We start from the raw sequence: 17755 nt of genomic DNA, 5'->3' as shown, positions 1-17755 counted from the left end.
TGTAGTCTGCTTAATCCGGCCCTGGAAAGAAGCGCGCAAGAAAGAAGCGCGAAAGAAGGAAGAGACGCGCCTCTGTTGCTAGGCGACAAGTGCCTGGGCGGAGCATGCGCAGAGCAACGGGCTTTTATGAAGCATACCGCAGAAAGAAGCCCGAAAGAAAGAAGAGCCGCGTCCCCGTTGCTAGGCGACACCGGCTCTATATACGGAGCATGCGCAGCACGGTGTCCATCTGGCACCTCCTGCAAGCCGTTTTGTGTAAACATTTTAATCGTTCAACCGGTATATTGTAAATGTAACCTTTATATTTAGGCAAAGGCACTCAATACTGTATGCCTATACTAGAGGTTAAAGTGTTGTAACGTCTAGTTGAGGTGCACGCTTTCTTACCTTTAATAGAAGTTAAATTTGTAAAGGTTGATGTGTAACTTGTAAGTTAAAGGTGCACAAATCTGTGAGAATATACCCCTCTAATAAATGTTACCGTGCTAAGAGTGTGATGATGATAATTTTCATCCCCCTTCAAAGGGGCACGGATAAGGTGCTTGTCGGCGGAACATGTAGCATGGATCATTGTAAAGAAATTCAAGTTTTTCTACGGCCAAAAAAGAAGAAGCCACGAAACAAGAACACCCCTAAAAAACCCGAAGCCCGTCAAGAGAACAAGTTCGATCAAGTTCAAGAACAATCGATCAAGAACAAGTTCGACCCGGCAGGCAGCACAATTTTTTTTTCGGGTGAACCGTTGAATTGGCAACACTGGTAGAAAATGCATAATAGAGGGATTAGGATGCAGGGTATTCTGATATGCGCCATAGCGTTTTCGTAATACCAGGTTAGCGGACGTTGGTCGCGACATCTTGTGACGATTAGGCAAACCATAATGCCTTATAGAGATGATATCATGTTGCATGGGTGTTGTCGAAAAAAAAAAACATCAGAAAGCAACGTGTTCAAGATTACGTCACTGCGGAAAACTTACTTATACCCAGGAATTTTGGACATTGCCCCTGTGGCCATCTGTCGAACTTCCCCGAAATACGTCAGCAAAATTCAAAGGACAGCAATTCTTACATTTATGTTTTACAATGCCGCCCGAGTTCGAACAACTTTCACTGAGCAACTTCGAAGCTGTGTGCCCTTATAATAACATGCCTACTTAGGGCTCTTATTCGTAACTTTCGTGCTGCCTTAGAGCAGCTGTTTTCATCCGAACAAAAGCACTGCTCAAATACAGCAAAGACGTTACGACTAATTGCCGTAAATACGCATGCTGACAACAGCGCTTACCCTCTCTATGTTGCTAACAGACAGTTGCTCAAACTCCGGCGGCATTGTGAAATATATATTTAAGAATTGCTGTCCTTTCAGCGTTGTCGGCGTGTTGTGGTGAAGTTCGATAGATGGCCAGACGGACAGTCTCCGAAATTTCTGGACATACCAGCAGAGAAGTAGAATACACTTGGTTACGGCACTATTAACTGCGTGTTTGTATATTACACCTCTGCGTCATCAGGTGGGAACTCCAACTCGGCTACTCGCATTTGCGCCTCCGGTAATGCCGTAATCTGCAAACGGCATGATGTTTCAGGACAAACTGCGACTCTCTTTTAAGTCGTATGGTCGGAGGATTACCTGGCCTTCGGGGAACAAATCACTGGAGAAGTACATGAAGCGCAGCCGTTCTCATGCCATAGTCGTCAGTCGCGCTGTCGTCGTGCCTCCATAGTCGCGGCGGCGTCGGCATGCTACCGTGATTACGTTGTCGCCATGTCGTCTTGGACGTGCTGCCGTCTTCGTCCCTCTCATCACCTCCATCGGCATCATTCCATCGTCGCCACCTTGTCGTCATCGTCACGCTGCTGAGCGATCTACAGGGACGTGTCGATTATAATTGGTGCCGTTGTCATCAAATAGCGTTAGTGATATCAGTAGTTTGCTTCGGAAGCATCGCGAGTGGGCCTACCTCATTTTCTGAGGTTTGGTTACGCTGTTACCTTACTCTAACAATCATCTCCGATCTCTGTTTACTTTTTAAAATTTTCTCCAAATTCGACATATTTCTATTTCTTTTTTAAACGGTCTTTGCCTAATGTTCACCGGCGTTGAACGGTAGATACTTATTCCCATCGAACTTACCGTTATTCATTTGCGGTGAATAGCTAGTCCACTGGTGACACTGAGGAGCCGGAGTAGATTTTAATGAAGAGAAAGGAGGAGAGGTCGGCCTGGAGAGCGTGGCTCCAGCCTGCTACTTCTCACTGGGGAAAGGGGAAGTGCGAATATAGGGAAAAGTAGGCAGCAGGTGATTATGTTATGGTACAATGAGATACTATATACACGTGCTGTATAACTGCGGTTACTACTTTTCATCAGCGAAGGCGCGTCCAGTTCTTAGAATAACAAAGTTTTTTTTAGGAAGCCGTCTAGCAAGGGCAAAATGTCATATATCGGTATGACTGTGTAGAAATTAGGAGTGTGTACTTTAAGTAAAATCAGACTTCACTTGTGAATTATGCCAATATGAGGCACTAACAAATAACACAAACAAAAATAATTCGATAGATAGCGCCCTGCGTTGTAATTAGTGAACTTGCCCAGCTCATGCAACGCAATGGCTAGAGTGCACTAGAACACTAGCAGTAGCCTCAGCGTAAGCAGCGCAAAGACCCGGGCCTGGATTCCCGCGACCCCTCCGCACAACCTAAGGCCCTCTCCACTTCCTGTTTTCGTTTTAGTAGCCGGCTAAATGGAGGCAAATAAAGAAAGTAAATGTTACTAGGGCAGCAGGCTGACACATGACAATGGCCTCGTCAGGCGCCTTGCATCGAGCGTATGTAGATTGGTAGCTGCGCTTTAATGACTTTCTTACGTAGCTCATAAATTTCCTTTCATCGACTATTTTTGGTTAAAACCCAATTCCTACAAGAAATTGGGTCTGCTTTGTCTGGTTTTCTTAAAATATTTCTTTTTAAACTGAGGTCGCTGAACGCTAACCACGAGTAAAAGGAAGTGATTATGGCATTCTGCTGTTAAGCACGAGGTGTCGGATTCCTTCACTGCCTATAGTGATCATTTCCGATGGATATGGATGGCAAAAACGCTTTGTGTTTCGGTACACAAAGCGTGTGTTTCAGCTTTGTGTTTTCATCATCATCATCATCAGCCTGGTTACGCCCACTGCAGGGCAAAGGCCTCTCCCATACTTTTCCAACAACCCCGATCATGTACTAATTGTGGCCATGTCGTCCCTGCAAACTTCTTAATCTCATCCGCCCACCTAACTTTCTGCCGCCCCCTGCTAGGCTTTTCTTCCCTTCGAATCCAGTCCGTAACCCTTAATGACAATCGGTTATCTTCCCTCCTCATTACATGTCCTGCCCATGCCCCCCATTTCTTTTTCTTGATTTCAACTAAGATCTCATTAACTCGCGTTTGTTCCCTCACCCAATCTGCTCTTTTCTTATCCCTTAACGTTACACCCATCATTCTTCTTTCCATAGCTCGTTGCGTCGTCCTCAATTTAAGTAGAACCCTTTTCGTAAGCCTCCAGGTTTCTGCCCCGTAGGTGAGTACTGGTAAGACACAGCTATCATACACATTTTTCTTGAGGGATAATGGCAACCTGCTGTTCATGACCTGAGAATGCCTGCTAAATGCACCCCAGCCCATTATTATTCTTTTGATTATTTCCGTCTGATGATCAGGATCCGCCGTCACTACCTGCCCAAGTAGATGCATTCCCTTACCACTTCCAGTGCCTCGCTACCTATTGTAAATTGCTGTTCTCTTCCGAGACTGTTAAACATTACTTTAGTTTTCTGCAGATTTATCTTTAGACCCACCCTTCGGCTTTGCCTCGTAAGGTCAGTGAGCATGCATTGCAGTTGGTCCCCTGAGTTACTAAGCAAGGCAATATCATCAGCGAATCGCAAGTTACTAAGATATTCTCCATTAACTCTTGTACCCAATTCTTCCCAATCCAGGTATCCGAATACCTCCTGTAAACAGGCTGTGAATAGCATTGGAGAGATCGTATCTCCCTGTCTGACGCCTTTCTTTATAGGGATTTTGTTGCTTTCTTTGTGGAGGACTACGGTGGCTGTGGAGCCGCTATAGATATCTTCCAGTATCTTTACATATGGCTCGTCTACACCCTGATTCCGCAATGCCTCCATGACTGCTGAGGTTTCGACAGAATCAAACGCTTTCTCGTAATCAATGAAAGCTATATATAAGGGTTGGTTATATTCCGCACATTTCTCTATCACCTGATTGATAGTGTGAATATGGTCCATTGTTGAATAGCCTTTACGGCATCCTGCCTGGTCCTTTGCTTGACAGAAGTCTAAAGTGTTCCTGATTCTATTTGCGATTACCTTAGTAAATAGCTTATAGGCAACGGACAGTAAGCTGATAGGTCTATAATTTTTCAAGTCTTTGGCGTCCCCTTTCTTATGTATTAGGATTATGTTAGCGTTCTTCCAAGATTCTGGTGCGCTCGAGGTCATGAGGCATAGCGTATACAGGGTGGCCAGTTTCTGTAGAACAATCTGCCCACTATCCTTCAACAAATCTGCTGTTACCTGATCCTCCCCAGCTGCTTTCCCCCTTTGCATAGCTCCCAAGGCTTTCTTTACTTCTTCCTGCGTTACCTGTGGGATTTCGAATTCCTCTAGACTATTCTCTCTTCCATGATCGTCGTGTTTTGGTTATACGTTAAACAAGCCCAGGCTGTTGAAATCAATTCGCACGGCCAGTGACAGCTCTTGTGCCGGGCCCAGGGGTGCAGCGCCAAGGCCTGCAGGACTCCTGGAGTGAGGAAGCCTCCATCTGGCGCAATTATATATACACAGGAACCAAGGGCCCTATAACATCAAACCATTCGAATCTAACGAAACTTGTTGCTGAGCTAGTTGGTTCGCGACTTAAGAGGAAGCTTTAGCTCGGGCCCAACTCCGACGCGGCCTATTCAAATACATGTAAAACGCAAAAACGTTTTTATGAGATAACTCCTGGATCGATTTTGATGAAATTTGTTGCATTTGGAAGAGAAAGTTAAATTCTAGTGACTGTTGGAAGCGAAATTTCGATTTAGGGCTTGAATTTTCTTAAAACGATTTTCAAATATTTGACCGTTTGAAAAAAATAGAAGCACAAAGTTTACAAATTCATAGCTCTGCATCAAGAACTGATATCGCAGTTCTGTAAACGGCATCCATTAGATCATTCAAAGCGGACAAATTCAATATGTCATTTTACATCTTACGTGAATTTGTTACGTTGGTTACAACGGTTTTGCAAAAGTTGTATTTCCCTATGATTAAATTTTTTATATTCATGTGTAACATATCAATTTTGTCCGCTTTAGATATACTATTAGATGCAATTCACAGAATTGTATTATAATTTTTAGTGGTTAAGTTACAGAGTTGTAAACTTGATAGTTTCGTTTTTTGAAAATTTTCGATTTTTGACAATTTTTAATAAAAAATTGACAATCTAACTCAAGAATTCGAAAGCAACAGTCACTAGATTTTAAGTTTGTCTATTAAATGCAACAAACCTCGTCAAATTTGGTGCAGTGGTTGCCGAGAAAAGCGAATTCTCCTTTTACATGTATTTAGATAGGAGCACTCGAGCTAAAGCTTCCTCTTAAACATAAAGGTTACGACGCTAAGCAGACGAGGACGAAATGAGAAACAAACGACATATACGGGCGCCTGAATATTGACACATGTGTACTTATATTTAACGGGCGACCACGTTTCGCCGCCTAACAATTGTTATCGCACAGCGCGGGACGCGTCTGCATGTATCCGAAGTTTCTGGGAAGTTATCGATGCTTCTATCCGCTGTCTGTTGTCGCCGAACCTTGTGTTATCTGATTTCATCGCGTGACCCGAATGTTGTAGAACTTTGTGGAAGGCATGCGGGTCCCAACGATTAGTCTGGAACATTCGACGACCGATCTATAAAAGCCGACGCGCTTGACCCGCTCATCAGATTTTTGACGATCGCCGACCGTGTTCGCCGCTATCGTTGTGTTATAAGTCTAGCCTGTTTTTGTGAGCACAGGTTCGCCCAATAAAAGTTAGTTTTGTCTTTCACAGTATTACCACTGTGTTCTTCAACGTCACCACCACGTGACAATATGTCGTTTGTGTCTCACTTCGCCCTCGTCTGCTTAGCGCCGTAACGTTTATTTTTATTCGAATCTGTTTCTCCCCACCTCCAGTGTAGGGTGGTAAACCGGGTGCTCTTCTGGTTAACCTCCCTGCCTTTCCTGTCCTTGCTTTCTCTCTCGCGCGAATCTGTTTTTATTCCGATCTTCTTAAATCAAGCTGACGTAACCGCTGACGCAAGCATCGGGCGGTGACCCGTAGCGTTGTTCGAAGGGGCCAATGAAATGCTCTCCTTGTTTGTAAGAGGCCCCATTCACTTGCTTTCAAAACCAATAGCACTGCCTACCTTGACTCGTTTTATGTTACCTGATTGGCTGACCAGAGGCGAGGAGCACTCAGAAGAGGACAGGGTTTCGGTGGGGCAGAGCTATATAAGCAACGCCTCCGAGATAGCACAAGGCCCGTGCGCTTCAATCCACGATGTCATGCTACCTTGCCCGAAGGCCATAGAATCTAATGAAGAAGATCCCGAGTAAGACGCGCTGATTTTGAGGTCACCGCATGCGTCACGCCGGGCTTGACAATGAAAATGTCGGTCCAACTAGCATAACGTCATGAAGCAGAGTGACCAGGCCTGCTATTTAGTAAGCATTGCGCTAGCGCAGTGAGCGTAGATAACCGGATAAAGAGGGAAGCGTTGGAATCGGGTATTGACGCGCTACCTCATGGATGAACATATTGGTAAAGAGCGGACAGTACCGTAGGGCCCTGCGACTGAGCTACTGTACTGCCGCCAGCGCCCTGAGCGGCTGGTGAGACAACTGATTTTGTCTTCCTAGATTTTATACGCTCTGTTTTCGTTTCGGTTTCGATAACAATGCTTCCGATTCTTGTTTACTTTTGGCTGCAAAAGTGTTCCATACGTCGTCTGTATTGGAGCGCACGGGCTTCAGTATTTCATATTTAAGCTTGGCGTACAAACGGACGTAGTAAACTCACGGATCGCAAACATTTTACTGGAAAAGCCACCAAGCCTCTCGAAGAACCAGCAAGGCTCAACCAGCTCGCGCTGACTGGAAAAAATAATGCTATCAGGGCTCTCTTTATTGCAATTGTTTTACCGTTTCCGAGCCTCTTCTTTTAATTGCACACAATAGGAAGCAGTGGTCTCATAGAAAAAAAAAAACTTCTTTCTTCTGTACATAGGAAATTGGACACAAAAATACTACATGACGCACTTCATAAATACATAAAGTACGAGAACAATGTTTTAGAAATGACAAACAACGCGTCAAGTAAAGGTGGCACTTGCGAATCGGGCCAGGCGCATGCAGCATTGTTACGACTTTGCACCGCTGCACCACTATTACGACTTTGTGGTCCCGTAGCGCTCGTCACCCGTTTCGTAACAGAGCGTTGGTAGCGAAGACTCCGAGCCAGCCGTCGATGAGAATAACAAAAGGGACTTTATACACTATATACAGGTCATTATACAGGACATGAACGGGTCGGCACTGGGGCCGAGTGCTCACAGCAAACGCGACTGTTCCCGCACGGCGACGTCCGGCGAAAACGCGTGACACATCTCATTCCAGTCGAGAGCGGCACTCTGCTCCCGGTGGGTCGGCGGATCCGATTTTCCAGGCGGCGCGCCGCGGCTTATAAGCCCCCAGAAACCATTGTCACTGAAACGGCCCAATACAAAGTGAGCACTCGACGGTCGTCCGAGAGGTCCAACCAGCGACTGCGCTGGCCACCCCGTTCAAAGTTGGCGGGCGCGGTGACCTCCAGGCAAGGGGAGGTACGGCGCCGGGCTGTCTGGCACTTGGCGACACGTTTGAACATGTTGCCCGCCGATGCTTCTCCGGAGGACACCACTGCCTGACGGCTCAGCATCTTGACTTGTCAAGGGAGAATTAGGGCGCTGTGCCTTTCGGCGCAGCCCCGGGTTTGTCCAAAGGGCGCTCGCAGGATAAATTCTGCATCTTGCACATTCGGAATCCGGGCTTGTGGTAATGGCACAACAGCATGCAGTGAGGAAGGCATCCTTCACAAAGCGATCTCAGATGCGCATTAGACTGCTCGAGCATGACCCAATGAAACGTCTGTGTGATGGTACGGATGAGCCACATATAACAAATTCTGTGCTTTAAACCGAAGGTCTTGCGATCGACTTTAGAAAAATTGAGCCGTGGAAGTAACGCAAATGCTCTTCCGGAAAAGATGGGCGCAAGAACAAACGGGTAGCTGCGCGGTAAAGGGGTGCCACAGCTCAGATCCTGTGCTGCACGTGCAAAATACGCTCACCCAGCATAACAAGCGTCTTGCTGGCAATGTTCTTAACGCAAGAAACAGCAAAATTATCTCTACAGAGAAAAGTTAGCACTTAACTGCACGAGCGAGGTGGCGCGTGCGAAAGCGTGGTGGGGTGGGCGTACATAACCGGCGCATCACCAACGTCTCTATGGAAACGGGATGCGTGGACGTAACCCCGCAGATGTATGATATGCTGCCTACACTTGAGGTAAAGTGGAAGCGCAGATCGCTAAGCCGCCTGGCGGGTGGCCAGACCTTTACTTGCTGGGCCGCGAAACTGCTCGAGTGTCCGTTCTTTACGTGAATATGTTTCTCTATGCTACCCCTTGCTTACCTTTTGTTGTCTGGTAGAAAATCGCGGCGGCGTGCAACGACAGGGTAAAAATGCCTCTAAAACAGATCCTCACCGAAGCAAAGTTAGCAGAGTGATGTCGTGTTCGTTCCAAAAGGGCTCGACAACGTTTCTGTCAGGGGAAAAGCTTTATTACATGAAAATAAATTGATTATCTCCGGCGGCTCCGAGCGGCCACTGCCAGAGCGATCGGCGGGCATCCATCATCTACTCACTTCAGAACGGGCGATCTCCGGCTATTCTGCAAAAAATTCAGTCTTGTGCAGCATATGAGTGGTATCTTTAATTTGTGTACGTCACTTTGACGCGGTGAGTTTTCGCGGTATTTCACGTCGCGTGAGAGACAGGCGAAGAGGGTGCATCCCAAAACATTTCGACCAATAGCCCTCACGGTGAGACGGGCGTAGAGTCAAAATAATTATTTGGCTTACGTTCGCTCTAATCACGCATTACCAGTGTGTACACATCATATTGGACGAGGAGCTCCCGCGGTTTTCCTGACGTCACGTAACAGACAAGCGAAGTGGTGGTGGCCCGAAAGAATTCTGACCGATCGTGGAGGGCTGATTACAGAAATGGAATAGAAGGAAGTTGGAATAACTGTACGTTATAGCGGCCCAGTTAGCCCTTTTATTTTGTTGCGCATATAAAGGTTATTTCCTCCTACTCCTCCTCCATTGCGAAGCCCTCCCCGCTTCCACCACAATGCGTCTTCTGAACATGTGCTACTTTTGGACTCTAACCCCAAATACTTCTTAAATGTTTGAAATATGATCCTCAAATGTTCGGCTTCAGAAGAGCATCGCTTGCGACCCTAGTCGCTATACCTTATCGCATTCCTCGTCGCGAAACAACAATACGCATCTCTCCAGCCTGCGCCGGCTATTATTTGTTCGAGGAGCGGTTGTCCTCGAGCGTGCAGTGCAGCCGTGGTGCCCCTGGCGTCTTCGCACTTCGGCCCCAGCAGAGCGCGGGCGCGGTGGCCAGGAATAGATCGTGCGATTTCGCGATCAGCGGTACGGGGACACCTGGGCATCTCGGCTATAGCTGGGCGAGCTTGGCGTCACGTGTTTGCTCCCGCCGTGGCATGGCCCGCCCCTGTAGCGGCGCTTATTTATATTCGTATACCTGGGCAAGACACGGCAGTGGGGCCTGGGAAAAACAGCTTTCTACAGAAACAGTGCAAGGTAGAAGGAATGGAAACTATAGGAGGCGGGTCCGGCACTCGATCGCTGCAAATGGCGAGCGGAGGTTGTGGCTCATGGACCCTCGGAATTTTGTGAGCGCGCTATGCGAAAGTTGCGAGTGAACATAAAACCTACGGTCCTTCCTTGTGATGGCGATCACGAACATCGGGAGTCGTTCAGGTTTCGGTTTAGCAGTTGCTGTAGCGCTGCTCCAAACCACGTAAGCGCTGTAACCGGCCACACTTCCCCTGTGCCCCAGCTTCACTGGTTGCAAGTGCAACATTTCTTCTTTCGCAGCTTTCATAGTTTTAGACAGTATTTCCAGTTTTCTGAGAAAAAAACAGCGCTTCCTGTTTTGCATTTTATTCGCTGCAGTTTCACCCGACGGACTTTAATATTCAGGTGCTCTATGTGAAATAAACAAATTGTATCTCAAGGCATTTTTGTCGCTTCGGCATTTCTTCTACAACCGCAACTTGTTACGCCATTATGTCTAGGCTTACAGTCAGTCTATCGGGGAAGCATCGCCAAGCTTCGTAAGCATATAGAGGATGTCATTGCATTCATTATTTGTTTTGCTAAAATCTGTCCTGTGAAACTCACTCTATTTGCGCATTTCGATTACATGTAATTCTGTTCTCGATATAATGTTCATTTATGACGAAGCTTTAGCGCGGGGCGAACTTCAGCGCCACCTATTCAAATACATGTAAAGCGCAGAGGCGATCTTGTGTGACAGTCCCTGGACCGATCTGGATGAAATGAATGTCTTTTACTGGAGAGTGAAAGTTAAATTTTAATGGCTTAAGTGCAACATTCCTTTACCACGCGAAATGTTTAAAAAAATTGCTGAATATGAGTTGAAATTTGAAACAAATAAAAGCACTGAGTTTGCAAATCCGTAGCTCTGCAGAATAAAAAGATATCGCAGTTCTGTGAACAGCGCACAAATTTGTTATATGAATTGACAGCTCACGAGTACTTGTTACAATTTTTACGAGGATCTTGCAAAAATCCGAGTAACAAATTATTGGTATATTTCACTTCCAGTTATACTACGTTAATTTTGTCCACCTCACATGTATAATTATCTGCAGATTACAGAATATTTCATTGCTTTCTATTGTTGAGTTATACAGAGTGGTAAACTTTCTAGTGTCACTTTTTAAGAATAATAATGAAATAATAGACGGCCTAAATAAAAGACCTGGCTATCATGGTCACTAGATATAAAACTTTGCTTGATATGTAAAAAAAGCCTTATCGAAATTGGTGCAGTGCTTGTGGAGAAAAACGTTTTCTCCTTTCCCATGTATTTGGATAGGAGCCTCAGACTTAAACCTACGCACGCCAGTGTTTACGTGCGTTTCTCGTTCGAATAGGAACAAAAATTAGCGACCAGATGCCGTAGCAATGTCGCATTGATTTGCGACAACACGCCTTTTGAGGCGCATGCAGCGGAAGGGGAAGAGGGGGACGCGAGTGGCAAGTTCGACCCCCCCCCCCCCCACGAGTGATTTTTTTTCTTCCTTTTTCCCATCCGAATATTGTTTTTCTTTGTTACTCCTGGTTACAATAGGTTAATGCCGCACTGTTCATCCGAGTGGTTCTCGTGGCACGAGTAGGCCGGGCGTGTGATAGTACGCCTTGCCGTTTGGGAGTCGGGTCGTGGCCGAGCGGCGGGACAAGGTGCGTTCGTGTCCTCCACATAACGACGCTGACGGCGGTGGGACGACGGACCCGCGTGGTATGTCATGGTTTACAACGCGTCCGCGCAGTAGACAGAGCTAGACGAAAGGGGGAACACTTGAGGAGGATACAAACAAGAGTGAGCATACCGTTGTCCGAAACGGCAGTTATTAGCTGGAAATGCCCTTGTTTCCTTTCGTTCGCAATTTGGCAGCGATAGCTGCTGCGGGCTCACTGCCTTGGTCATCTTGATGACCACTGGGGTCATCAACTGAGCACCGAAACCTTTGCTAGTGATATGCAAAGAATGAGAAATTCTAATTGTGCCGGAACGATTCGAACTAACAACCCATATACTAGCAGCCCATGATTACACCTCTCCCGCCACTCGGTTGAGGTAATATCGGTGGAGAATACCGATGCAGTAGAGCGCGATCACGCCAGCATCTGTCACAATTGTCTAATGCCCTCTAAGCACCTGCGTTCTAGATTGACCTGGCGCCCACGACCTCGTCGTGCTCTATTCCGTCGCCTTCCCGGTTTTGCCGGGGGTATTCAATTAAAAAGTCTTTTTTCTACACGCAAAGGTAATGACAGAGCATGTGTGCTTCGTCTTCGTTAGTCGTCTCCTTCTAGCGTTTGGCTTCTTTTAATGTTTTCTCTTTGGTGCTGATGTCGCCTTGTTTTATTCAAGGATAGCGTGTCGCCTCTATCTTTGGGCTAACCTATCAACATTCGCTGATATAGTAGACCAAATATAAATTTGAAAATTACCGAATGAATGGAACAGTAACAATATAAACGGTTCTTTTAGTAGATACCAATGGCTATGTCCAGATAGGTAAGAGCAGCAAGAAAAGCCGAGCCTATCAACTTAAGTCCACTGCGAGCGTTGGCCAATCCACTCTCTAATGCACGTGCCAGTAATTGGAGGCAACAGCAACAACATCCACCGACAGGTGCAACTGACAAAAACGAATACTACTCAAACTTCTTTTAATTCTCGTAATGACATTACTCGCTCGCGCTCACAAATGTTCACTCCAGAAAGCACCGCACGAAACAGTCTGTCAGGCCTTCTGCGCATTTTATTTTACCAGCTATCGCATCACTCCTGCGAGTTACGGGCAAAACCAATTTCGAAGGTCGTAGTGTTGTGTTAGGTCATCGTAGGTTGTGACGCCATTGTATCATGCCGTTGCCATCAGAGCGCTACTTCATCTTACCGCCTCTTCATCCTTAATTTTACCCTTACAATAAGGCTATCAAGACGAAACTTTGTTCATCATCATCGCAGGGGGATCGAATTCATACCCCTGCGGCAACTTGCGTTCGGGAGCTGGGTACAAAAGCTACTAAGATATTGCTCAACTTTCTTTACTTATTGAATTTAAAGGGACACTTAAGCGAAACAATAAATCACTTTAGGCTAATGAAGCATTGTTTGAGAACCCTGCAGGCAGTTATTATTATGAGAACCCTGCAGGCAGTTATTCAGTAAATGAAGGTCCAAGTATCAGTATTTGAATTACGCGCCGAAACCCCAGAGCCGGTACGTCAGCGTGACGTCAGGGATGCCAAAGTATGTTTTCGCATTTGGGCCGCGTTGGCTGAATAAAGGTTCCCTAAACTTGCCATGTTTAATATTTGGTTCCTTTAGAACACAATGTAGTCAATCGGTACAGCTATATGTAATTAGTAGGAATTAGAAGGTGCCATTAAAATCCAAGACGTCACAGCCCCCAGATGCTGGAACTTAAGTAGGCGTCGCCACCCGTATTTCGTTATTGCGCTTTTTCTGGCTTACCTAACGTCTTATCGTTGTAACAGTGGTGTTTTTGGTGTTGTAGAACGGCAATTTACAGATGCAGAAGAAACCATTTTTCACTTTAGTCTCCCTTTAGATGTGTCCAAAAACATAGCGCCAAAGTTAAAGCGATCGTGATTTGCAATTCATGCGAAGTTTCGTGCGTGGCGCAGGTTATGGTAGGGATAGTGCATGTGCACGTACTTTGGAGGCCACATGAGGTAATGAGCCAGACAGTATTTAACATGCATATACTAATAGGTGGATCATGAATTGAAGAAGGTGTGAGGTGTCTTTTTCTTTGTACCTTCATCCATCTGAGCAGACAGATTTTCAGCCATTGTTGCAACAGGTCATAAAAATAATACTAAATTTCGGGCTTGATAAATAAAGAATCAGCACATTGCTTTTGCTGGCAGAGGTATTTTAAGCAGAGCTCTCGCAGGAGCGGATTCTGTCGCTTATTCTTATTTCCATATTTGTGTCACCTGCGAAGCAGCAAAACAATACGATGAAAATCCAAAATTTCTGGCACGGGGCGTGGCTTAAAAAGACGTTGCAATTCTGTCCGAAAGGCGAAGCATGGATTGTGCTATCTAATTGGTAGACATATATACGAAGTAAGGAAAGTAGTTTGAGCAGCCGTAAAAGCAGCCGCTTGCTAACTGAATGAATAAGCATGGTGTCAGCACGCGCAAGTAAACATGAACACATCACACTCAATGACCGCGGACACTCGCTGTGAAAACGCTTGCGTGGGCAAGCGCGGCAGCAGCAGCGAGCTAAGTGACTCTGGTGCTATCGCTTTAAGGCAAACAGCGGCGAAAAAACAGCAGGCACAAAGGTATGAGCCGCCTGCAAATCACATTTAAGTTACAGCACGCGTGACCGGTCGCCGCCGCTCAAAGTACGCAGTTGCTGGCGGAAGAGAAGCGCCCCCTTTCCTATTTCCCGCGCTGCCTGGCCATTTTCCTCCGTTTCGCGCACGAGACCGAACCTCGATCGTCAGTTTTCCTGGCGCACGGTCGCGAAATACGCAGTTCCTTCTGGAGCGCGACACCGCCCCCCCCCCCTCCCTCCCGTCTCCCCACGGCGTTTCGTGCGACGGAAAACGGCGCGCTTGCTCTGCGCCTTCTTCCCTCGCGCGCGCCAGCTTGAGCCGCAATCGTCAGCTCACCTCGCCTGCTTTCCCTCGCACATACAGCGCGCGGCGACGGTGCTATCGCCCTTACATTTTATACGTAACATCACGGTGGCTGCCACGACGTCTGGAGTGTCCGTATAATTGCTATCGCAATAAGACCGCACGGAAGACACGCAATCTCGAAGGGTGCATTGTTCTAGACTTGAAGCAAGTTTTGAAACGGCACTTGATGCCATCTGGTACCTGAACTCTAAAGTGTTCGATGTGTGTTGGACTATGCTTAAGCTGAAGAATGACAAAAAAAAAACAAGAAACAGCGCAGGTTTTTCGTTGCTCGTGCGCAGTAAATGTTGATGGCGCTTTGACAGTTGTCTGCTGAAAAATAAGACTTCGGAGAATGTAGTATAAACGAGCGAAACCCTTGGCAGAATAGCCAATTTCACTATTTCTTTTTCAAGACGACGAATAAAAGTAGATTCCAGATATTAAGCTGCTGATAAACCAGTGGCTATGGTGACAAGGCGTTGTGCTCATTATAGTGACAGCTTACAGCCAGCCCATTTCTGTTTTATGTATTTGACCATCTTCTGTCTGCAGGCTTAATACTGACAACAGGTAATCTATAGCGGACGAATGCGACGTTGTGCGCGTAGCGAAGAGAAACAGCTGAGCAACTTCTAAGGCGAAAGCTTCAGATCTCTATTTCAAGGTCGCATTGTGAGGTACAGAAAAATCACGAATTGCCAGAAGCGAAGCATGTCCAGCCGTGTATAAGAGATGATTAATGATTAACAAAGTTATTAACTGATTGTACTGATTTAATAGTGATCGGATTAAGGTGTACTAAGGGAGATTAGGGTGGATTAAGGTGAAGGAAGGAGGATTAAGATGAATTAAGGTAGATTAGGGGGAATTAAGGTAGATTTTGGTGGATTAAGGATTAGGGTGGCTTAAGGCGAAAGCCTTTTACAAGGCTTTCGCCTTCGCATTTCTTAGGCGATAGCAAAGGACACCTGGGACTTTTCTTTTTGCTGCCACCGCTAGCCCTTTCTCCGCAAATGCTCTTCGTATTCTCGATTAATAGTGCAGGTCTAACTTTATGAACGTCAAAATTATAGCCACTGGGCTGACGTTGGTTTCGTGCCCGAAACGCCGGAAACGAAAAAAACAACTATACCGATTTTACGCATTTTGGGAATCAATGTTACGCGAAACATATTGCAGGTAGTTGGCTATCCAGCATCGCTTCAAGTCTGCAAACCGTTTCCAGATGAATGAACGTGTTTGTGTAAAACGAGGGCAGTTAAATATCTGACGACGGCAGGAAGACGATCGTATGAAGCGGCGGCATGATTTATAATCCGGTTATTCGATGCGAGCCTACGACATGCCGATTTTTTTTTCTTTTGCATTTATGTACTGGATGGGCACAAGCGAGAGATACACAGATGGTGACATTACCTGCTACTAAGAGAAAAAGAGAGAGAGATTAGCTTCATCGTCTAAGCTGCTCATTTTCCCTAAGCCATCGTTTCTAAGTGTGATACAACAGTACGTACCCATGACTGTACAATGTGGTGTATGTAATAAATGACAATGGTATTTGCAGTCCAGCGGAGAAACGTTAAAACCTGTTCGACATGGGTTGATCATGAAGGCGGTGCGATGTCTCAGAGCTTCTACGAAGAAAGAGCTGCGGAATGCGGCGGGAGTTCAGTCTAAAACGGTGCGTCAAAGCGATGGTTGTGACGAGGGGAAAAAAAGAAAGTCGTCAGAAGGTGGCACGTGACGCACGCGCTAAGAGCATCCAAGAACATGTTGGGATCCGGTGCGAGCGAAGTATGCGGGCGATCGCGGCCTACCGGTTAAAGCACCAGGCTGCTGCGCTAGAAGCCAGAAGTTGGATCCCACAAGTCGTCCACTCGTTTCCCCTTACTGAGGATGTACGAAATGTACCTGCCGCAAAGTCATGGAATGAGGCAATGGATGTTTCGCAGTAAAATTTGCGGCACCGCCCGAAGGCGAAGCAGGCCTAGTGTTGAGCTCGTGCTCCTCACACGGTGTTGTAAAAAAACGCGGACGCTACGTGGCGCGGCACAGCACGCGAGAAAAAAGGACGTGCATCCGTGTTACGCAAGACGAGACCGAGGGACTTCGTAGGGGTTTTGAAGCGCCCAATGAAAGGACTTGAGATATTTAGCTCGAAGTTCACTATCCGTTCCGCTACTACCATTGTGCGCCGTCCAACGGCCTGCGATGCCACCGCTGCTATCAAGGAACGTTACCGTTTATTATGCGCCCAACGGTCGCACCAGCAGCGGAAGCCAAGGTGCTGCCTTGGCTCCGGCAGAGCCGATTGAGCGGAAGGTGGCGGCGCGTCCGCTTGACTTCGTCCATTTTGCAGCCTAAGAGACTTCGCGTCACTGTAGAACCAACGCTCCACGCGCGGATTACCCATGAGCGCCGACACCATGACAGCACGATGGTCGCACGAACACGCCTCCAGTGCAGTACAACTGCTAATGCAAAGAAGAAAAAGAAAGAATGCACGGCAGATCCATCACACGTGTTTTAGTTTCTAAGTCAAGCGAAGCTCCGGGGAAAAGTTTAATGGAACAGCTATGCAAACAGGCACACTATCCCTTACATTTTAATTGATTGCCGAATACCCGGTACAAACTTTTCACGCGTTCGTCCATTACATAATGTGCATCACGTTTTGCAGTATAGCCACTACGTGCCTGCCCGCCAAGAGATTTGTTCTTCGTTTTGAGAACCTGCACCGCAAGCTGTGAATCTGGGCCCCTTAATGGTGAGCTGCACCTCCTCCGTGGGTCGGCCCGGCATTGCACTATCTTCGGGATCGGCTCACGTATGAAAAATTGTTGGTTTATATCCGTGAAGACGAGATCCGCCAGAGCCTAGCCACTGTACATAGAGAAGCGGCCGTGATGCTTATGGTTCTCTTATAGTGCGAACTCAGTTCGGGCTTAGTTCGTATAAATATTCGACAACACATGAAAAAGAAAATCAGATAATGGAGTACCACAGTGTTCACTACGTAGACAGAATTCTTTTCTCTCTTCAGAAACAATTATCCTCTCTCCTTGGCCCACGCGCAAGCAGTTTTATATGCAG

Source organism: Dermacentor variabilis, chromosome 8, assembly GCF_050947875.1.
Source record: "Dermacentor variabilis isolate Ectoservices chromosome 8, ASM5094787v1, whole genome shotgun sequence".
NCBI classification, from domain to species: domain Eukaryota; kingdom Metazoa; phylum Arthropoda; class Arachnida; order Ixodida; family Ixodidae; genus Dermacentor; species Dermacentor variabilis.
Note: the sequence above shows the minus strand (reverse complement) of the source record.